This window comes from Sceloporus occidentalis, unplaced genomic scaffold (assembly GCF_023333645.1).
Source record: "Sceloporus occidentalis isolate IW3139 unplaced genomic scaffold, rSceOcc1.0.p SCAF_268, whole genome shotgun sequence".
Classification (NCBI taxonomy): domain Eukaryota; kingdom Metazoa; phylum Chordata; class Lepidosauria; order Squamata; family Phrynosomatidae; genus Sceloporus; species Sceloporus occidentalis.
In genome coordinates this window covers 368801-393183 of record NW_028317248.1, presented here as the reverse complement: position 1 = coordinate 393183, position 24383 = coordinate 368801, and positions in this window count along the sequence as shown.

The following is a 24383-nucleotide window of genomic DNA, read 5'->3' as shown; positions in this document are numbered from 1 at the left end:
AGTCTCGGGATGCAGGGACCGTCCAGCATCGGCGGAGGCGTGCCACTCTGGCCAGGGCCATGGCACCGCCAACAGTAGCCTGATGAAGAGCTATGGCAGCCACTGCCGTGTGCTGTTCTGTGTCATCATCATCATCATCACTGCTGCTGTCATCCAAGTCTACAGCTGTTATGGTGGTGGATGATGGGACCTCCATTGCAGCGACAATGGAGGCGGAGGGGGCGGAGGAGGCGGAGGAGACGGCGGTGGCACCGGCGACAGCTGTGGCTGTGGATTGCAGCTTCAGGAAGACCACAGGGAACAAAGGAGAGGAGGCATCCATGATGCCAGTGGTGGCACTCGCAATGCGCAAGCGGGCAAGGATGCCAACACCAGCTGATCACCAGCTGGCAGGAGGCCACCTTTGTTCTTGGGCAAGGCGGGGAAAAAAGTTTTAAGGGGCCTGGCGCTTTAAATGTGCATATGCGCATTCCGCAACCGGCAAAAGGGAAATTTGCCGGCTGTTGCTGGAGTGCCGCAGCTGCGCACTTCTCATGCGGCAAAAGGAAAAAAAAAGCCGCGGTTTGGGCCGCCCGTGCGGAAGCTGCCCCTTTCTTTGTGGCGTCCTCTGAGGCGGCGGTATAGAAGCTACAGGTCTGAAACGGACCCAGGTGAGGCGTCTTCACTGCCCCCCATGTGGAAGCCCCATCTCCTGAGCCACGCCCCCGGGGCGGGCGGTCTGGAGGCTCCGTATTCAGCAGAATACACCTCCAAGACGTCTTCCCCTGCCCGTCTGTAGCCCGCCATGGAATCCTAAACTTCCTTTAATTACCCCTTTAGAGTGTTACCCCCTGGAACTAATTTCTCCTTCATATACTGTTCGCTTATACTTCAAGCCCCGTCTGTATTGTAACCGCTTTTTCTCTCTGTAAGTATTCCTTCCGAGGTTTCCATACTTGGTAAAATTTATTCAAGGTGCCTTTCCTGAGTAGTGTAGTCAGTTTGTCCATCTCTAAATAATCCATGACTTTCAGTCTCCATTCATCTATCGTCGGACTTTCCTCCACTTTCCAATATTTGCCGAATGATACTCTTGCCGCCACGATCAGAAAGAAAAGCAATTTTTCATTTTCTTTATCCAAATCTAAAGTGTCTGTCAAGTTTAAGAGATACAGCTTAGGTCCGGCTTTTTCTCTAATCTTAATTATTTTTCCAATCTCTATGTATCTTCCTCCAATATTTTTCTAAATTACTACAGCCCCACCAACAGTGTAAGTATGTTCCTACTTTTGTTTTGCATTTCCAACACTTATTTCTATTGTTTTTGAACATTTTGATATTTTATATGGTGTTAAATACCACCTATACATTGTTTTGTATACATTTTCTTTTAACATTACACTTTGTGTATATTTAATTTTTGTCTGCCACAAATTTTCCCAATGTTCCAATTGAATCTGTTCCTTCAAATCTTGTGCCCCCTTCATCATAAATTCCTTGACTGTTTCTTGTTCTAATTCATACTTTCTAATTAAATTGTATAATTTGGAAATTTGTTTTGTGGGGTCTTCTATTATTTTTCCTGATTCTCTCTCGACCGAACAAATTCCACCTTAATATCCGTTAGAAATCTCTCCCTCAACTGTCTGTAGGTGAACCAGTTGCATGAGAAGCCTTCTTCAATCAACTCTTCCTGAGTTTTCATAACTCTCTCCCATTCTTGAAGTTTAGAGATATCCTTATATGTCACCCAGGGATTTTTTTTTTTCAATTCCTCTCTCTTAAATAGTGCCTCATTAGACGAGGTCCAAAGTGGTAATTGGGGACACCATCTATTCCTGTATTTATTCCAAATTCTTAAAAGGATTCTCCTGATTATGTGATTATTAAAATTTGCGTCTATCTTAATCTTGTTGTAGAATAAGTATCCGTGAATCCCAAATTTTAAATCCATTTTTCCAAATTTATTATTCTTTCATTTTGAAGTTTAACCCAGTCCAATACCCAATCTAACACTGTGATGACTGGTCCTTCAGTCATCTGGGAACTTCTTCTGAACCATAAGGGGTTAATCGGGGAGGAGGAACATGCTAATGAGAGATGACATCACATGCTAATGAGCTGTAGCATCATAGCTGATGTAAGGTCTACCTGACCAATCAGAGAGTAGGACCGCGAGATTCAAGAACTTTCTATGGGAAATCTTTAAAAGGCCCTTTGAGGCCATGCGCTCTTTTGTCTCTCTCTTGATCCTCTCCTGAGGGGGAACCAGATGATGTCTCTTTGAGTCTGAGAGACACAGACTCAGGGGAATGCAGGTTGAGCGGCAAGGAGCCCTCCCTGCATCCAGGAACTCAAAAGGACTACAAATCCCATCTTCCGTGAGTAGTTAGGAACGTGTTAGCTAGTGTGTTTAGGCCTTTTGTTATTTTCAACAATGGCTTGTCTGGAATGAACTCTGTAACTATGTTCTTTGACCTGCAAGGCAAGGAGGCTTTGCAAGAGCGATATAAATTCTTTCTATCCTATTCTATCCCTTTTTAAAATAAACTTCTTTCTTAAAAAGCATCTGCTGTCTCTATGCTCCTATACACGCGCCTTGACTCGGCTACTGGTTGTTCTGGGTTGGCAAGAAAGGAAACTAGATCTCTCTCTCTCTATCCCTCACAAGTCCCAGTGTGTGTGAGGAAGGGGTAGCTGTGGAGCTACAATAATTATAATTCATTCACTGGGTGGTGGCAGCGAAAAGTTCTTTTTGTAAAGGGATCCCCTGAGAGTAATAGTCACGCACAGGGCCTTGCCCTCAGGGATCATCACAAACACACAGGCATGGTAATACCATTTTAAATTCGGGAGGGCAAGACCCCCTCTAACCACTGAGTCTTGTAGTACTTTTGTTTTTATTCTTGCTTTTTTCCTATCCCAAATGAATTTAGAAATTTCTTTTTCCCATTTCTTAAAAGTCAAGTCATTGCCAATTATTGGGAGAGTTTGAAATAAAAATAAAAATTTGGGAAGCACCGCCATCTTAATTATTGCTATCTTACCCATCCACGAAATATGTAATTTAGCCCATTTTTCCAAATCTAATTTGATACCTCTCCACATCGTTTCATAGTTGTTCTTAAATAATTCTATATTTTTGATATTAATATTACCCCTAAATATTTTACTGATTTAACTATATTGAAACTTGATTTTTCTTGTAGGGACTTCCTTTCTTCTTTATTCAGATTCATCGTCAAAATGCTTGTTTTTTCTATATTTACATGATAACCTGCTACTTTTCCAAATTTCTTTAATATTTTTAAAATATGTTCAATGCTCTCTTCTGAATTTGAAATAGTCAGGACCAAATCGTCTGCATACGCACCTAATTTATACTCTTCCCCCTTCAGTTTAAATCCTTCAATTGATTAATCTTCTCTTATTTTGTTTAACAGTACCTCCAGGAAAATTATAAATAGCAGTGGAAAGCTTAATAAATTGTTATTATTACATTTTTGAGACTGCATTATAAACATTTTCCCCGATTTGATTTCTTTCCAGTCAGTTCCACCTGTAATGGTTGAATCTCATTTCATCTAGAAATAGTATAATATGTAATATCTTCCCTATACACAAGTTGAGAGGTTCAAGTATCGAAGAGAAACTCTTCAATGGGTCCATTTTGAGTCTGGCTAAAAGAAAAAATCAAACCAGGAGTACTTTTTTGGGCTATGTGGCCATGTTCTAGAAGAGTTTATTCCTGACGTTTCGCTGATATCTGTGGCTGCCATCTTTAGAGAATGCTGACCTGGAAGAGAATGGGTACACACACACACACACACACACACACACACACACTGTGTGATCCTGGGTAAGGAGAAGTGATTCCCATGTTAATCTGTGTATTGCTCTGTTATTGATGGCCTGGCTTCAGGGTTGGGGGATATCACCAGTGTGTGCATTACAGTTTTCAGTTCTTCAGGTTCCAGGAAGGGGTGCAGTTAGCGTATCAACTGAAGCTAATAACAGGCATTCCTGGCCATCGTATCTATCTGAGCCAACGTCTGGAGCGATGGATCCAGGAGCACCCCTAAACTGCAAACACAGTCCTTTAGGGGAAGTGTGACCCCATCCACAGATGGATTGCAGGTGACAAACCTCCATATCTGGATTAGGATCTCCAACAACGAGCAGCTCCGTCTCATCTGGATTCAGCTTCATTCTGTTTTTCCTCATCTAGATCATTACTTTCTCAAGACATTCATTCAGAGGGTAGATGCCTTCCTTAGTTGACACTGAGGCAGCCAGGCTGGTCGCCGGAAAAAATAGGAGTGACCGAATAACACCCATCCTAAAATCTCTACACTGGCTGCCTATTCGTTTCCAGGCACAGTACAAGGTGTTGGTTACTCAACTACAAGGCTGACTCAACTGCCCCCTCCCCTGAACCCTATTTTAGAACCATCGATAACCTGCTGTGATGAATTTAACAACTTCTTCGCGGATAAAATCTCTCAGCTGAGGGCTGATCTGGACGCCAGTATTTTGCCAGAACCTATAAGAGAGGTATCCAGAGACTTTGTGGACTCTATTAAATTGGATCACTTTGAGTTTGTGAGTACCGAGGAAGTGGACAAGATTCTTCAAAGCGTAAGGAAGACGACTTGCTCTCTCGATCCCTGTCCTTCATGGTTGGCAGCCCAAGGAGGAACGGCAGTTACTTCCATGCTCCGCTGTATAATTAATTCATTCTTCAGGGAGGGACAATTTCCATCAAGTCTAAAGACAGCAACAGTAAAACCATTACTAAAAAAGCCCTCCCTGGACCCCCTATCCCCGAATAACTATCGACCGGTATCACTGCTGCATTTCCTGGGAAAGGTGATCGAGAGAGCGGTTGCTCTCCAGCTTCATGGGATCTTGGAAGAAACAGATTTTCTAGACCCATTTTAAACCGGCTTCTGGGCGGGCTATGGAGTTGAGATGGCCATGGTCGCCTTAGTCGATGACCTCCGTCTGGGCATGGACAGGGGAAGCGTGTCCTTGTTAGTGCTTTTGGACATCTGTAGCAGAGCAGAGGTGCCTGAAGGGAGAGTTGGGAAGGAGAGAGCGACCAGGTGGAGGAATTAAAGTGGGACAGCCCAGGGGAGGGGCTAGCAGGTGGGAAGGTGGAGTCAGGGAGGAGCATAAAGAGAGAGGGAGAGGCGCGCCCGGGGAGAGGGACGAGGCGCGGAAGAGGAGGACGGGGAGAGCCGGTCGAGCTAGGGCAAGGTAGAGTAACCCGAAGCCCTTTACGGGCCGGACGGCCTGTGTCCCTGCAAACAAAGACAAGCCCAAAACCACCGGGCCCTCACGAGGTCCTGCGGCTACGAGACCCACGGGAGGAAGGCGACTTTCCCTTGTCGGAGGAGGAAGATTGGAAGACGCCCCAAGCGGGTGGCCTGACCAGTGAGTGGTGGGACCACAAAGGGGGTCGTTGGGAGCAGGGACCCGAGCCACAGGAAAGAGAGAAAGCTGAGAGAGAGCCGCTAGAGAAGCACGCGGGTGGTCGGGCATCTCGAGGGGAGAAGCTCCTGGTGGCAGAAGAGGAGCCTAAACCCGAACAGTAACCAGGGCAAGAAGACTGTTATTTGGGACTTGGGCTGGGACTTTGTTGAGTTGTTGGTGTGGTGTTATAATTAAAGTTCACTGTTTTGGCACTCCGCGGCTTGGGGGAAGTTTGTTACACACGTGAGGCGAAAGCGAAAGAACTACACTTCCCAGAATGCAGCCGGCCACGCCTGCCCCGCCCACAACATCTCAGCGGCTTTCGATACCATCAACCATGGTGTCCTTCTGGAACGCCTGGGGGAGTTGGGAATCGGAGGCACTGCACTCCAGTGGTTCCGTTCCTATCTCTTGGGTATATTCCAGATGGTGCAGCTGGGGGACGTGTGCTCCAACAGGAGGGCACTTACATCTGGTGTCCCTCAGGGAGACATTCTGTCCCCCATGCTATTTAACATCTACATGAAACCGCTGGGTGAGATCATCCGGAGACATGGGGCGTGGTGTTATCAGTATGCTGATGACACCCAAATATGTTTTTCTGTGTCTCCGACTGATGCAGTGACTAGGGTTGGCATCTCTCCTCTAAATGCTTGTCTGGAGTTGGTAATGGGCTGGATGAGGGAAAACAAACTCAGTCTGAATCCAGAGAAAATGGAAGTACTTGTGATAGGCTCTCCTGGTCGGGGTGAGGTAATTTTCCACTTGTCCTGAATGGGGTCACGCTTCCCCTGAAGGACACAGTCCGCAGTCTGGGGGTGCTCCTGGATTCGTTGCTCCACTTGACTTCTCAGGTGGATGCGACGGTCAGGGGCACCTGTTATCAGCTTCGACTGATACGCCAGCTGCGACCCTACCTAGACCGGGGGGACCTTGAAACTGTGGTACATGCTCTGGTAACCTCTCGATTGGATTTCTGCAATGCGCTCTACATGGGGCAACCCTTGTACCAAACTCGGAAGCTTCAAATAGTTCAAAATATGGCAGCCAGGTTGGTCTCTGGATGTTCCAGGGCCAACCACATAACACTGATTCTGAAAGACCTTCATTGGCTGCCTGTTCGCTTCCGGGCACAATACATGGTGTTGGTTATGACCTATAAAGCCCTAAATGGCTTGGGCCCGGGGTACTTGGAGGACCGCCTCTCCCCATATAATCCACCCCGCACTCTCAGGTCATCTGGTAAGGATCTGCTGAAAATCCCTTCCTCCAGATATAAGTCAACCTCACAGAGAGCTTTTTCCATCTCGGAACCTGGGTTCTGGAACACCCTTCCAGAGGATCTCCATGCCACCTCCACTTTAGATCTCTTTAAAAAGAGATTGAAAACTTTTCTATTTCATCAAGCTTTCCCCGAAGTCCCATGTTAACGTGATCCTTCCCTATAATTGTGTGATAACTTCAAATATTTCAGCTGGCGTGATTGTGTTTTATCAGTTTTAATATGGAATGTGTATTTTGTATTGTTTTATTAGCCTTTGTATGAATTGAGTATTGATCATTGCATTTTTATCTTGTATTGCATATTGAATGTTTTGTACACCGCTGTGATCTAATTTTGGAATAGCGATATAGAAATAAAACTTATTATTAACATTATTATTTGTATAACCTTTAAAGCCCTGCATGGCTTGTGTCCAACCTATTTGAGGGATCGCCTGCTCCCACATAATCTGCCCCGCACCCTCAGGTCCTCTGGGAGGAATCTATTGCAGCCTTGAAAAACCAGGGCCTTCTCTGCAATTGCTCCCAAACTATGGAACGGTCTGTGAGACGAGATCTGTCAAATTGCCAGCTTAGACAACTTTAAAGAAGCTGTCAAGACGGATCTCTTCCGGCAGGCCTTTCCTGAATAAAAGTGCCGGCCACAGAATGACTGCCCCCCACATCATGTATTAGCCCACTGCTTTGTCCTCGCTGTATTTTTTATTGTGTTTTTAATAGATATTTTAACATGTTTAATCCTGTTTTAAGAGGGGGGAATTTGGGACATAATTTTGTAAATGTGGATTTTAATGTGTTGTGAGCCGCTTTGATTGTCTTGTCACAGAAAAGTAGGATACAAATAAAAGATTTATTTATTTATTTATTATTTATACCCCCTTCCCCAAGTACCTGGGTCCCAAGGAATCCCCCAAGGAGGAGCTGGGAAGGAAAGAAGAACAGGAGGCCTGATAGGCCCCCTGCCTTTCTTTGGGGGAAGAAGAGGGGCTTCCTTCCTTCTTACAACACCCCAACTCTCCCCCAGAAGACCCTCCAGCCATTCCTCTGAATGGACGAGGGCTATCCCCACTTCACTCCCTCCCTCTGAACAGACTGTGAGGGTAGTAATGGCTTCAGGGGCTCAGACTGTGCATGCATAGATGCCCCAAAGGCCCCTCCTCAGCATGCACAGGGATCGAAAGGCCCTTGCTGCTGATGCTTTTTCCACTGTCAGCCTTTGGAAGAAGGGAAAGAGTACGCCCTCCCTTCCTTCCTTTCTTCCTTCCGGAAAGGAGCCCGAGCTACAGAGCTGGACTCAGGAGGGAAAGGCTGGGAAGGCTCTGCTTTGTACATATAGCTCTCTCTCTCTCTCTCTCTCTCTCTCTCTCTCTCTCTCTCTCTGTGTGTGTGTGTGTGTGTATAAATTTATGTGTGTTTGCCTCTGTTTTTGTGGCTAGGAAAGGATCTAAGGCCTGAGGAAAGAAGAAAGTGTCGATTTTGTGCAAATGCAGAACTTCTGTGCATCAATGAGTACAGTGTGTTGAAACAACAAAGAACTTTATTAAGAACGCATAGTCAGAAATTCAGCATTTAAGTCAGAACTGCCCACCTCAAGCCAAAGAATACATTTAAACCCCAAAACCTAAAACTCCACCCTCTTTCAAACCTAGCCCCCACCTCCAATACCCACAGTCTATGCCCCACAGGTAAGAAGGCCCCTTTTGCCATTCCCATAGACTAGCCCTTTCTGTTAATACTGGCCTCTAACTTTCATCAACCAACATCCCACAAATTCCAAAAGCTATCATTGCCATAACTATACTAGCCAGCTGCAACAAATCCCACCCCTCTATTCAGCTAACCTATACCACGACCAATAATCCCCAGTCAATCTTATAAACTAAAGCAATGATATATACTAATAGCAATTAGAACCTAAACCTAACAAAATAAAATTTAAAAACATAAACAGACATACGGACAGACACACCTAACACAAAACATCACAATTCTTGGCAAAAATAATGTTAGTTCACTTCTGGGATTTGTGTGGCTTTTCTCCTGTGTGTCACTAGTTGTGACTTCCAAGAAAAACATTTCCCACAATGCTGGCATTTGTATGGCTTCTCTCCTGTGTGGACTCTCTGATGTTTCGCTAGGTCTGACTTCTGAGAGAAACATTTCCCACAACGCTGGCATTTGTATGGCTTCTCTCCTGTGTGGATTCTCTGATGTCTCACTAGGTGTGACTGCCGAGAAAAACATTTCCCACAATGCTGGCATTTGTATGGCTTCTCTCCTGTGTGGACTCTCTGATGTCTCACTAGGTGTGACTTCAAATAAAAACATTTCCCACAATGCTGGCATTTGTATGGCTTCTCTCCTGTGTGGACTCTCTGATGTGTCACTATGTTTGACTTCAAAGAAAAACATTTCCCACAATGCTGGCATTTGTATGGCTTCTCTCTTGTGTGGACTCTCTGATGTTTCACTAGGTCTGACTTCTGAGAGAAACATTTCCCACAATTCCAGCATTTGTATGGCTTCTCTCCTGTGTGGACTCTCCCATGCATGACTAGGACTGACTTGTAAGCAAAATTTTTCCCACAGTGATGGCATTTATGTAACTTCTTTGTTGTGTGGATTCGCTCACGACTGACAAGTTCTTCTGTAAAGGAGAACAATGACAGAGAAGACTGAATCTCAGCGTTAAGAGAGGAAGGTGTTACTCCAAGATTTAGCCCTACATTCACCCCTCCCTATTTCAGGTTAAATTAATAAAGTTGGTGTGAGTGACCCGACATGACCCTGTTCTGGATGCCCCCAAATCCATATAATGGTTGTATCCTTACTTATAGGAGCTTGCAAAGAAGAGATTGTAGGGAAACTGCCATAAGGAAATCAGTGGAAGCAGAAAATCAGGCAGTTGAAAAAATTCCATTAAATATATGTAAAAATATTTTGATTGAAAAGTGGCATCGTATCTTGTGAGACGGCCATAGAGTCCTGATCCAGACCCTAAGGCATGATGCAAGCTAACTGCAGAAGACGCTTCATGCTGTGTGACACAAGGAGATGCCTCACAACCAATACAGTATACAGCTCACATGCGGACTGATGTGGGTTGGAGTTGGGTGTAGAAGAGATTGTGAAGTTGATGGAAGTCAGTGAGGAGAGCTGGTACATATTTGTTTTCTATTCCAACTCAAGATAAAGAACCTCCAAGGACTTGGAGGAAATCAACTGTGTCTATGAGTTATTTTTAAGTGTGGCAAATAATCAGTGCATTGCCAATACCTATATCTGGAGATTTTCTTCTGTTCTCTGCTATGTTATTGTTGATCTCTGGGAGTGTCACCTTCAGATTGTGCTATACATTGGCTTGTGAATGGGACCCAAATTCAGAGCCAAGAAGGGCCTGAGAGCCAGTGTGATGATCCTTTTTGGCTGAAGAATTTCCACCAAGGACCCACTGCATTTAATTCAGTTTAAGACAATTCTTTCCCCACCCAGGAAACATTCTAAAGCAATTTAAACCTTTTCGAATGTTTTGTTTCTGCCCCCAAGCAACAATTTCAGTATAAATATCAGCCCCAACTGACTAGTCTTCAGCATCAGTCCAGTTGCAGAGAGACACTCCATTGGTTTACATTGCTAAACACCTCACTACACTCGCCAGCCTCACTTGTCATGGGAGTTACTGACTTCTCTCCCCATTCTGGACCCTCAGCAATTGCAATCAAGTTCCATCTAGGTAATGTATTACCATTAGCAAAGCCTTGCACTATTCACCACGACCACCTTTGTTACCTAGTTCTTGTGTATGTTCATGAACACTTAGACGTATGTGTGTGTGTGTTTTGTTTTCCCCTTAAATGAAACACAGAAACCTATTTGAAATGCCTTTGGAGTCTGTGTGCTTTGGGGCCTGATATAGTTGGGATGAATCCCAAGATCACTGTTGCCTCAATCTCTCCTTTGAGCTAAGCATGAAATTCCCCTAAAAGCATAGCACTTGCGGGTGTCCTCCCCAGACTCCAGCATTTCGGGTAACAAAGCACTTTTGGAATCAACCATGGAGCTAAGCAAGCTCAGGTTGGAAAAGAAACATTAGAGAAAAAGGAAATTTTTTGTGTCCCTCTTTCCTGTTTTCATAGACATTGCTCATAATTGCTAAATATGTTAGAAAACAAGGGCCTGAACCAGTTCTCACCAGTTCAGGTCTTAAAATCTGTCGAGTTGGTGGCTGCCTCCCAATCCCCAAGGCCCCTCTCCTGGCCCTTCCTAGAGATCCCTTCCTGTCTGCACAGAGCTAGGCAATCCTGGCTTTGCTCCTGCCTTCTCCTCCTGGCTCCCAGAGGCCTGATCCCCTTCCCTTTCTCTCTCTGCTCTCCAGCCTTCACTCTTGCCCATCTGCACTGCTTCAGCATTTCACCTTCACCATCTCTTTCCTGCTTTTCTGTTTTTCACATTCCCTCCATCTCTCTATCACAGACACACACCCACAGAGTGTGATGCACAAAAGGGACACTTTGAGACTCATTTCTTGAGAAAGGCAGGACAATCAATTTACAAATAATGCATTAGGAAAAGCAGAATAAAGGGGCTGGGACCTGGATTCCAATTTTGGTGAGGTTCAAGGAGAGCCTTAAAACAGCTTTAAGACAACTCCAAGACAGGGATGGACTACTGTTGGGGACTGGGGAGAGTCACATTGGCCGCCACAGGATCTTGAGGCAACCCCACATTGTGTTGCCTAAAAATATGGCATAATATTTTGCCCCTCAATATCCCACAGCATCCCTTTGGGGAAGTGGAGGCCATTTGGCACTGCTGGGCCCTCTCTGGGCCATTGCAGGGTCAAGGGAGGACTTTTTCCCACAAAGCCTCTCCAGAGCCTGGAAAAGTGGAAACAAAAGCCAGGAAACTTGTTCAGGAATGGGCTGAGGACCATTTAGGGGCAAAAAGCATTAATATCCATGGCTCCTTCCCACAAAATTCCAGAATTAGCAGTTTAGGGTTGGATATCCTTACAAAGTGGAGAACAATAGTGCCTCACTAAAACTAAAAATTCCAAGATTCCACAGGAATATGTTTTGACAATTAAATAATGTGTGAAAGGGAACTAGGAATGGTAGTAGAGCACAAGTTGGGCATGTGTCAACAGTGTGATGCAGCAGCTGAAAAGGCCAATGTGATCCTAGGCTGTATCAATAGGAGTACAGTGTCAAGATCAAGGAAAATAATAATGCCACTCTATTCTGTTTTGGTAGGGCTCACTTGCAATAATCCTGTGTCCAGTTCTGGGCACCACAAGTCAAACAAATGCTGAGAAGCTGGAGCATGTCCAGAGAAGGAAAACCAAAATGTTGAATGGTCTGAAAACCATGCTCTCTGAGGAACGACTTAGGGAGCTGGGTATGTTTAGCTTAGAGAAGAGAAGGTTAAGAGGGGACATGACAGCCCTATTGAAATGTTTGTAGAGATGTCATATTCAAGATGGAGCAGGCTTGCTTTCTGCTACTCCAGAAAAAGAACATGGAACAATGGATGCAAGCCACAGGGACAAGAGATTCCACTTAAACTTTAGGAGGATCTTCCTGACAGTAAGAGCTCTTCAACAGTGGAATATAGGCCCAGTACTGACCATGGAAAAGGGGTGGTCTGCAGCTGCCCCTTTCCATGGAGGATTTGAGCCAGGGCAGCGATACTGGCAGCCAAGAGGCCCCAATCCACCACAATTCCAGGCCATGGAGAAGCGGCAAAATGCTGCTTCCCTGTGGCCTGGAAATGGATGTCCTTGGGGTTTCATGCCCCTGGACACCATGGGAGCCAGAGCTATGGCAGAAAGGGGCCTCTCTCCCTGCCATCATTCTCGCAGCCGTTTGGTGGCTGTGAGAACGAGGTGCATGCCCAGAAGGAGCTCTTTCAGGTTTAGACATGGTGCGTGCGTGACATCATAATAGCAGTGCCCATGTACACAGGGCGCTGGCATTATGGCGCTGCTGGTATGTATTAAGGTTAGGGAGCATGTACATGATGCGCTCTTCCCAACCCTAATACCGGTGCTGGTACGCTGCTTGTTGACGGTTTGTACTGCGCCATATTCCCTCAGAGTTTGGTGCTCTTTCTTTGCAGGTTTTTAGACAGAGACGGGATGGCCATCTCTCAGAGATGCTTTGAATGCCTATTCCTGCATGGCAGAGGATTGACCCGGATGGTCCTTGCAGTCTGTTTCAACTCTTTGATTCAATAATTCTAAAGTGGAATTATAGCGTTCTGACATTGAATTATGAAAGGGCCCTCAGTCTCCACAGGAAGGGCAATGGATTCAGCTTCCTTACCCACAGAGGCCACATTTTCATAATTCTCCATCATCACAGAACTGTACATAAGTTTCTGCTTCTTTGTCAACAGTTTCCATTCCTCCTCGGTGAAATATATCGCCACATCCGCAAAGGTCACCTGCAATAGAAAATAGCCCTCATCCAGAGAATGACCAATAAAAGGGGGGGGGGGGAGCACATGGTGCATTGCAAATATTATTTCAACAGTTCAGAATTCAGTCCAGCAAATAAACTTTAAATTCTGCAAGCAAGCAAAAAGCTAAAGCCTCTGAGATCCAGATTGTCTTGAACCCTTTCAATATAATATACAATATAATAAAGAATATAATTTAGGCCATTTCTGGGATATTATTGATTGATTAAGATACTGACTATCCAGACATGTATAGTACATTTAGTCACCAATGAATTATAGTGCATTTAGCCATATCTCACCTAATTTCAGAGGCAAATTCCATTTTTAAAAAACAGTTCTGGGGAGTACTCTGGCCTTGAGGGCCACTGGGCCCACCCTCAATTTGGCTCCAGAGATATTCTTCCATATCCCTCAGCATTTCAGAGATGGGGAAAGAAAGACACATCTGGATAAGCAACACCAAAAGGGGGTCAAGATGGCCAAAGTTGTTAATGATGAAGATCACAAAAGTGAGGAAGGGTACAGCAGTTTGACTTGGCCTCCAACTCCTGGCAAAGGCAAGACCCTGCCCCTTCTCTCCCTTCTCCTCTTTTGAGTTGTTGAGCTGCACATATCTTTTGAACTTGGAACACATTTTGCAGCAACTGAACTGAAGGGAGAAAGTGCGAGGAGGAGAGAGAACTAGGACATTTTCAAAGCCCCTGAAATAATGAGGTGACAGAGGATTAACCAGGACTCTCTCTGCCACACTGGGACAGTATGTTCTTCCCTTGCTTTCATGAGGTGGCCCAGCAGGGACACAAATGAAACTAATAGTCAGAAAATTCTTCTCTATGCTATAATAGCAGCAAGGTCAGTGTTTGCAAAACAATGGAAAAAAGAAGAATGTCCTACAATTGAAGAATGGGGATTGAAAATGTTAAGATTTTTTCGAAATGAATAAATTGACTTACTTTGTAAATAATAAATCATTAGATAGTTTCTATAAAGAGTGGAATGTTTGGAAGGAATATATTAAGTAATGGAATGTTTAGGATGAGTACTGTAGAATATGCCAAAAGAGTTGAAATGATATTGGAAAATATGAAATATAGAACATATGAAGGTAAATATATGAAGAAAAATAAATAAACAACACAGTGGTGATATTGATAACATAGTATATGGTATAAGGTGGAATGAAAAAAGTATAGAAAAGTAACGTGATAACAGGTATACAAGCCTTTATTCAGAAGTATTAAGAAGCCATTGGTAAATAGTTGGTAAAGAGATAAGAGTTCAGTTAAAATAAAATGGTTTTTATTTTTTGAGAGATCTGGAGAACCAGGAAGTTTATTTAAAGAAATCTACATAAGTCTAATAGATAAAAGGGTTTGCTTGATAATGTAATTGGATTGTCATATGTCTTTTTGTCATTTGTAATTTTTAATATTTTCAATAAAAACTTTAAAAAAAGAAATTAATAGTCAGGGTGGCAACTTACAAAAGAGTTGTTGTACCTCGGCAACCTCTTTCTCTTGGAGCCCAACTCCCTCCGCTTGGCCCCTGTGTCGGCCATTAGGTAGAGAGGTCTTGGTGGCCTTGCACTTGGATCACGTCCAGCAAAAGATACCCCAAAGCAGTGTACAAGGGGGCCAAGATGAAGTTCCTGAGAAAAGAGACCAGGGTTAGGCTTGGTTTGGCAAGAAACCCTGCAGCACTCAAAGTCACAAAGATTGTCATCCTGCTGGTGACATATGCAGGTCACATATGCTTTCCTTCTGGCTACCAAAACACAGCTGGATCCTTCTCTAATACCTCACACTCAACTCTCCCACCATGGTGGATCCTCATTCTCCCAGTGGCCAAACCAGTTGCACTCCATTGACCAGTGAAGCCGCTGGCCAGGCAGGGCAGGAAAGGAGCTCTCTCTTCTCAAGTTTCTTCCCTTCCATGGTAACCAGCCCTCCTCCCAGGATCAGGGGGCATCAGTGGATTGAGCTGATGGGAAGGAAGCACCCAATTCCCATGGCAGCCTTCTGCATGCAAAAAAGTCACAATTCGGAGAGTGTCTCTTCCCATGTGGAGAGTGCCCACTTTCCAAACTGTTGCCTGGCCATCTTGGCTTGGGAATATCCTGTTCCAGGCACATGCTGGCCTAAATCCTAGTCTGTATCCTATGCTTAGTCCTGATCAGAGTAGAATCACTGAATCAGTTGGATTTATCTATATGTGGACATCAGCAGTCACTTATGGATTGAGTGAGTCTACACTCAAGGGTTAACCAACAGGATTCAGGACTCCTCAGATTTTTAAATGCAGGAATGCAAATTTTTCAGGCTGTGTCATCATCACTGATGAGAATTTGACTTCTCATTCACACAGAGGAAGAGGAGGAGGACCAGCTTTATGTCCCAGGTGGAGAAGCTCTAGCTCCTGGGCTGGATAAGACCTGCATTACCTTAAGGATCTGATCCATGGCCTCCCCTCATCATGGCCCCTCCTAATTTACACACTGGTGAAAATAATTATTTTATTTTTGCAAATGAGACCATTTATCTGAGCTTAACTGCTGTGTTTATATTTCGGTCAGAGATGGAGCATGAGGTGTGCATCACCTCTCTTTGTTTCCTGAAGGCACGCAGAAATTGATGCATGTACATTTGTGTGCACTGTTTCTGAATGAACCTATTGTCAAAATCACATTCACTTCACTTTACCTTGCATGTTTTTAAAAAGTCTGCACAATGCTGAATGTGGTGCATTTGAAAAAACAAAAGTCTATAAATGTATAGGTCTTTGATGGAACATTGCACCCTGGACTGTGGTCATTCTTGAGAAGAGAAATCATATGTAAATTCCATGAAACAAATATCTCACAAAGCTCTAGTAAACAACACGTACACACACAGTCCCCACACAAAGGACTTACTGTGTGTCTGGGTCTGGAAATCTCACTTCCACCTTCTGGGAAGACAATGCTGCCAGAGACTGAATTTGGGGCTTTATGCCTGCAAAGCATGGGCTCATTCTCTCAGCTGCAGCCCTTCCACACAATCCTGGACTGAAACATCTAAACAAAGGTCCTCTTTCAGCTCCAGGAATAAAGGCCTACCTTCAGTACAAAGACCCTGATTCTTGCAGCCCCAGAAAGGCCTCTTCTGCAGTCCTTTATGGCCGGAGCTTCCCTGGGTCAGAGGCCGTCTCCTCAGCCGTGGAGAAGGGTTGCTCTGAGTGCGAAGGAGGCGGAGGTCCAAGGGCTGAGGGAGGGAGGGCAATGGGAAAAGGTCAGTGCCAATGGCCATGGAGGGAAGAAGGTGACAATGCCTAGGAAACTCCTCTGAGTCCCAGCCATTCTAGGAATGAGTGGCAGGAGTGAGTCCAGGGGGCTGAGGGGTCTCCTTTCCCCAAGGAGGAGGCAAGGACCGGTGAGACCCTCCCCAGCTAGGGCCCAAAGGGGGGGGTCTCTTTCTCTATCTCTCTCTCCCAGCCCCCAAAGCCCAGCCTCCCCACTGGCCCTGGGTCCCCTGCCTCCCTTCCTCAGACCTCCACTGGCCCCTTCCTTCCTTCCTTCCTTCCTTCCTTCCTTCCTTCCTTCCTTCCTTCCTTCCTTCTCCCCAAAATGGAAGGCCAGAGGCACAAAGGGACACACTTCTTTCCTTTTGGCCCAAGGAGCCTGGCTTCCTTCTCTCTCTGGAGCCTCAGGAGAGAAAGAGAGGCCTCTGTTCAACTGAGACTCAGAGAAGGTTCTGGAACATTATTCCCCACAATCACAAGCAGCACAAAATGGCCTCCTGAGACTCAGCGCTTGACAGTTGGCAGTTTGAGGCCTTCAGGGAACCCAAAATGGAGGATGAAAGTCGGAAGGGACCCCAAACAGGATTTCTGATCCTAAAGAAAGGTTTTCCTGATGGCACCCGATGGCTGTGAGAACAGAAAAAGTCCCCAAACAGGACTTCCAAACCTTAACAACACCAAAACATTTTCCGGAAGCTATTGAAAGGAGGAACCTGATTCCCTCAATTACAATCAATAGTGAAAGATATTGATATTAATATTAAGAGAGCCCATCGTCCACAACCCAGATCAGGTCTTGACTGCTCAGGAAGGCCAGTCCAGCTGCAGGTGGCCCTCCGTCTATCCATCCGTCCGTCCTCCTTTCCTTCTGCATTCCTCCTCTTTTCCCCAGCATCAGCCCCTTTCCCAAGAAGGCTGCATCCACACTATAGAAATAAGGCATTTTGATACCGCTTTAACCAGTCAGTGCTATGGAATCCTGGGATTTTACCTTTGGGACACTTAGCCTTCTCTGCCAGAGAGTTCTCATTCCACAACAAACTACAAATCCCAGGATTCCATAGGATGGAGCCAGGAGAGTTAAACCGGTTTTGAACTGGATTATTTCTGTAGTGCAGATACAGCCTGAGTCGGTTGTAAAAGGATAGAAGCACCCAAATTGAATGTTTATCCTATTAAAAATGGTTTTGAGTTTTAAAAATATAAGCAGTTTGTTTTTCTGACTAATCCTTATTCTTATATTTGTTGTTTGTTTGTATGTTTGTCTTGGTCATATGAGTTATTCTGGTCTGCCTCCTTCCTTCTTGCCTGAAAATCTATTAATAAGGAAACTGGGGAAGCTTTTAAAACCTCCCAAAGGAGCCACTTTGGGCCTTTTTGGGGGACTAGCCTCCTCTTTGAAGCCAAAGCCCAAGGTTTGTGAAGAATAAGAATAAGGCATGTATTAAATCCCCCGAACACAAAATGGCTGCCTCTGCCTGAGTAGTAGATACTCCAAGGAGGTATTTATTATAGATAACAAAATATAACTAAAATATAAGTCATACTAGATATTAAGAATCTTGCAGGTACAATAAATTTAAGTATATAATATTCAATTCATATAAGCTATTAGAAAATAAATAAACCCAAGTGTCCAATTCTGAGACTAACTTCCAAGATCCGCTCTTTAACTCTCTCTCTCGATCTCCAACCGACACAATTCCCCCAACTGTCTCTTGGTCTCTCAGGCCTTATATCTCCTTCTCACGGAAGCTTCCAGAAGAACCTTCATCTTGCTCTCTGATTGGTCAAGAGAGCCTTCCGTAGCAGTGATGTCATTCTGCATTTGCATAAACCTCCCTTTTCTGCCTGAAGAAGACCTCCATTGACTGGAGCCCAGTCATTACACTTTCCCAAGGCAAGGCTTGCACCTATTTCCCAATGTTGTTCTTGGGGCCTGCCTTCCAGTTGTTTCCAGGTCTTATGGTGACCTTATGGGAGTCTCTGAAGGGGTTTTCTTGGCAGGTTTCTTCAGAGTGGGTTTCCCATGGCCATCCTCTGAGGCTGAGAGAGTGTGACTTGCCCAAGGCTTCAGTTCTTTTGGAAGCCTTTTTGCTTTATCTTCTAGAAGGCAGCTGAGGTGTTGCTTCTTGCTCTGAAGAATGACAGGAACCTTATGGCATCCAGAAGGCTAACATTCTCTGGAGTTATGTCTGATAATAGGTATATATAGGATTGCAATCCCTGTTCATTTATTAAAAGGTTTATAGTGCACCCCATATCATAGAATCTCATAGATATGTCTCTTAATAGCAGTTAACCAAATTAAACAGTATATAAAACAAAAAAAATATGAAAACAACCTAGATAAGGTAACTGTTACATGGATTTGTAATTGGTTGATTGGCAAAACCCAAAGGGTGCTCACAAATGGCTCCTTTTCATCCTGGAGAGAAGTGACCAGTGCTGTGTCCAGTGGGGCTCTGTCCTGAGCCCAGTTCTATTCAACATGTTTATCAATGACTTGGACGACAGAAACAGGGGAATACTTATCAAATTTTCAGATGACACCAAATTAGGAGGAGTAGCTAATACTCCAGAGGACAGGATCAAAATTCAAAAGGACCTGAATAGACTAGAAAGCTGGGCCAAAGCTAACAAAATGAAATTTGACACAGAGAAATGTAAGGTTAATGGTGGAAAAATGAAATGCACAGATATAGGATGGGTGACACCTGGCTTAAGGAGACTACATGGGAAAGGTATCTAGGAGTCCAAGTAGACCACAAGTTGAACATGAGTTAACAGTGCGATGCAGCAGCTAAAAAGGTCAATGCGGTTTTAGGCTGCATCGATAGAAGTATAGTGTCTAGATCAAGGGAAGTAATAGTGCCACTCTATTCTGCTTTGGTCAGCCCCCTCCTGGAATACTGTGTCCAGTTCTGGGCCCCACAATTCAAAAAGGATGTTGATTTTAGGAGGGCGATTTAAATGGTGGAGGGCCCATGAAGCCCTATGAGGAAGGCCTTAGGGAGCTGGGGATGTTTATCCTGGAGAAGAGAAGGTTAAGGGGTGATATGATAGCTCTGTTTAAATATTTGAAGGGATGTCATATTGAGAAGGCAGCTAGCTTGTTTTAGCTGCTCCAGAGACTTGAACCCGGAGCAATGGATGCAATCTCCAAGAAAAGAGATTCCACCTCAACATTAGGAGGAACTTCCTGACAGAAAGGGCTGGTTTTTTTTAACTGACAAATTTTTATTAGTTTAAAAAATTACACACTACATTCCCTAAATTAATACAAGGTCTTCTTTCCTCAATGCAGAGTCATATTTAAGCTTCTTATTTACATTATGAGAGACATCTATCTTGATCCTCTTCTTTCTCTTTCTTTCTTCTTTAACCTCTCATTCTTTAATTAACCTGAACCTTTGCTTTCCTTGATTCTTCTTGTCATCTTCTTGTTTCTAAGTCAGTCACTTGCTTTGCCTTTCGCCCCTTTCTTATTAAACACTAATACTTTCTCTCTACTCTTACATTCATAACACACACATTCCTACTTATCTGTGACTTCCTCCACTTTGTGAGAATGATCCAACTAAATACTCTCTTATACCTTGCTCTCTCGCTTATACCCTCCTTCTCCAATATCTTAACAATACTATACTTTCTAAATGTCCCAACTATTCTCTTGTATCTGATATGAATATCTTTGACACAGATAACCACTAGGTTTTCCAGTCTTCTTTTTCTTCCTCTATAATCATCATCGTCGAGATTCTATAATACACTATATTGCTTTATTATTTGTTCGTTTGTTTCTATACTTCTTCCTTAGTTTATCTCTTTCTCCCTCTAACAAAAATACAAATTATTTTCTTATATCATAAAATTAAAAATACACTGTACAATTACATAGTTAGTAAATTAAAGTGCAAGAAGAAGGATCGTCAATAGATAATCAAATAATTTCTGTGATGTCCTGCCAGGACTGATTGAATTTCGCCTGCATTTTCTTTCGTGTTGGTTCAGGCCATAGAATATTTTAGTGTAGGAAAGTCATTGTTTGTGGGAGGAGCTGTAGGATTCCCCTGCATTATTTCCAGGTTTGGTTTGCCCTTTCCCACGATGTTATGTTGTAGCTGGAAGCTTTTAGTTTTGGAGCAGTCTTTGCTGTGAGCAGGCAGAGAGCTGTCTTTTGGCGGCAAACAGGCCCAGACAGCCGGAAAGAGCATTTCTTACACTTTAGCCATTTTACCAATTTAGCCAAATTAGTTACCATCAGCAAGCGAATAAAGGAATTCAGGAGCTGAAAGACCCTGCACCAGCTCCATTGAGTGAGGAGAGCAAACCAACATCAGACCCAGAAAGATGACATCTGGAAGATTGCTGAAACTGTAAAGTACCTTTTGTTTAAAGCTGGGGAGGAGAAAACTCTTTATTTTTGTCCGTTAAATTAAATTTCCACCCTTTTGAACTTTACATTCAGCTTCAGAGCCTTTTTGGGTAAAAGAGTTTGATCTCACCAGGGTACCGGCGTTGCACACCCAAACCTGCCACCACCTTTAGTTGGGTGTGTCTTCAAAATTTCTCCATTTCTTCCTAATGAAACCTAATACTTTCCCCCAGTCTTCTGATATAGTTTCTCCCGAATTTTCTCTCAGTATGGGTGATAGTTTCTCCATCTGCAATAAATCATAGAGAGAGTTAATCCGTTCTTCTGTTTCTGGTATTCCTTTTGTCTCCCATTTCCTTGTGTATAAACCCTGGCGCTAGCTAACATAGACATCCATATCCTCCCATACTTCTTATCTGTATTGTCCTCCAACATCCTTAATAACATTCTTCCTGGTGTTTCTTCTGGTGTAATTTCTAGTATCGTATTTATTGCATCCATTATCTGCTCCAGTATTCTTTCGCTTTTCCGCATTTCCACCAACAATGAAAATAGGAGCCTGCTGCTTTTTCACATTTCCAACATAAATCATTCGTTTTCTTATATATTTTGGCTATTTTTATTGGGGTTAGATGCCATCTCAAGTACATTTTCAACCAGTTTTCTCTCAAGCTTTGTGCCAATGCAAATTTGACATCTTTCTTCCATATATTTTCCCATTTATCGTAATCAACCACGTGTCCTATGTCCGCCCAACTGAGCACTACCTCTTTAACTGTTTCTTGGTCCGTGTCCCACAATAATATTAATACTTTATAAATTTTGCCCATATTCCTTTTTTGTTTTCTCTAATTTCTAATATTTCTTTTAAATCACATTGTGTTCTCTCTTGAATTTGTCAATATTCAAACCAATTTAAATCAATTCCTTAAGCTTCTAACTCTTCTTGAGATTCTTCCCTTCTCCCAGACAGCCTCAAATCAGCTTCACTCCTCCTTGATAACCATCTACAGCTGCAACCCCAGCCCCTCTCCAAACGCCCTCCTTAATGTAAAAGCCACTCTATATGTCTTTCTAACATTCCCCAGTACATGCTTTCTATAACCCATCACTCTACCTACTATGAACGACAACTATAACTCCTACTTTAATTCTAATAACCAAAGCCTAATATCTTTACTCTTTATGACAAAAATCTTATACACTGTTTCTGACACACAATGGGCCAGTCCCAATCCTTCAGGTATACAGCACCAGTTTGAAGTGACAATTCTCCCATCTCAATCTTTCAGGCAAGGAGCATCAGCCTGAGGTTGCAATGGGCCAGTATCAATCCTTCAGGTAAAGAGCACCACCCTGAAGTCACAATAGTACCGTCTCAATCATTCATCCAAGGAACATCAGACTGAAGTCACAATGGGCCAGTCTTAATCTCTCAGGCAACGAGAATCAGCCTGAGATCACAATGGGCCAATCTCAGTCCTTTAGGTAAGCAGCATCAGCCTGAGGTTGCAATGGTCACATCTCAAACTTTCAGGTAAGCAGCATTAGACTAAATTCACAATGGTCCCATCTCATTGCTGCAGGAAAGGAGCACCAGCCTCAGGTCGCAATGGGCCAGTCTCATTCAGGTAAGGAGCACCAGCCTGAAGTCACAATATGTCATGAATCCCTTTATTCGTGCATTTATTCATTTATTCATTTAGTGATTCATGCCATAAGTAGGGCTGCCATAATTGTCCACTTTTACCAGGGACAAAATGTAGGACAAATTCAAGACCAAACTGTAGGGCAACTGCAGGACAAAACTCAGCTCAAAATGTAGGACATTTAAGGTCCACCATTTTTCTTCAATGTCCTACATTTTGGGCTGAGTTTTGTCCTGCAGTTGTCCTACAGTTTGGTCTTGAATTTGTTCCACATTTTGTCCCTGGTAAAAGTGGACAATTATGGCAACCCTAGCCATAAGGGTTATAGGTTTAGGTTTAAATTAGAGTTAAGATAGATGGTATTTATGGTGGGTTAAAATAATATGTTTTAATATGTGCTTTAATAGAATATACTAGAAAGAGGTAGAGAGATCATGGCTAAAGAATGTGATTGTTTGCTAGGATTGGAATATGTGGGAATCATCCTTCTAACAGAGGCTTGAGTTTAAAAGACTGGTCTCTGTAAAAGGAAGGGGAACATAGAGAGTTATTGGTATTTTTAAATTGTATTATGTTGTTATGGGTTTATGCTTATTATATTTTCATATGGTATCATATTAGATTGGGATTGATGGGGTTTCAATATATAAGCTATAATGTTAATTAAGTCGCTGAGTTCTGTGGTCCAAGGCCCAAGGTGCAGTGGTTGAGAGAAGGCACATGAGAGCTTGTTTTTAGAAATGCTGCCAGAATCCCAGATGGGAGGACACTGTGCAGGAAAGGGCTATCCAATTAATTAGCTTTATTGGTTAATGGGGTGAGGTTAATTGATATGGTTATAAAAGTGATATGTTTATACTTACTTTCCTTCCTGACCAAAAAGTCACTTCTATTGCATGTATCTTCTTCAATAAAAGCTGTTCCTTTTGTGTTGCAAGAGGGGCTGCAATTAGGATCCTGACAAATATCTCTCTCCCCTTCCATTCACCCTGCTGTCTCAAAAGATCTGGAGAGCATACCAAAACAACCACAGAACCTTTCCCTGCTCTTGTGTAATGCCAGGTCAATGAAAAATACAACGCAGTTAGTCCATGATCTCCTACTGGACGAAGAGACTGAACTGGCTTGTTTCACGGAGACCTGGCTGGGTGATGATAGCTCAGCCACCTGGGATCAGGCCTTAACAGCTGGGTTCTCCCTCAGTGAGCAGGTAAGGGGACTTGCTTTGGTCCATAAAGACAATCTTGCTTTGGCCAGGATACCTATCCATAAGATGGACCACATCGGATGTATTTGCCTCAGCTTAAAGACGAGGGAAAGTCTGGGGATTCTGTTGGTTTAATGTCCACCCTGTTGCTTAACATAAATACTCTCTGGAAAAGATAACATCAGAATTAACACAAACCAGGGAAATAGTGACATTCCTGGAGGAAGAAAATAAAAAATTGGGAAAAGATATAGAGAGATTAACAAAAGAACATATTGAAGATACAGCAGAAAGAATTAAATTAGAGCAAAGATTTAGGGAGGGATGTCTTAGAATAAGAGGTCTTTCCGAACAGAAGAACGAATATCTATATAAAATGATAATACCGGCCTTGGCTGAATTTAGGGACCTAGATAATGAAACTTTTCTCCTTGAGGTGGACAAGATGTTTAGAGTAAGCACCTGGGTCTCAAAACAGAAGAGTCTGCCCAGAGATATCCTGATTTATTTTGTTAGGACTCAAATGAAAGAAGCAATTCTCCAGCAAAACTTTCATACTAGGTTCAAAATTGAAGAAAATGAATTTTTATTGTTTAAAGATATCTCTGGGAAACTGTTAAGGAAGAGGAAGGAATATGGACCACTGACTAAGGTTTTGCGCAGCAATATAATC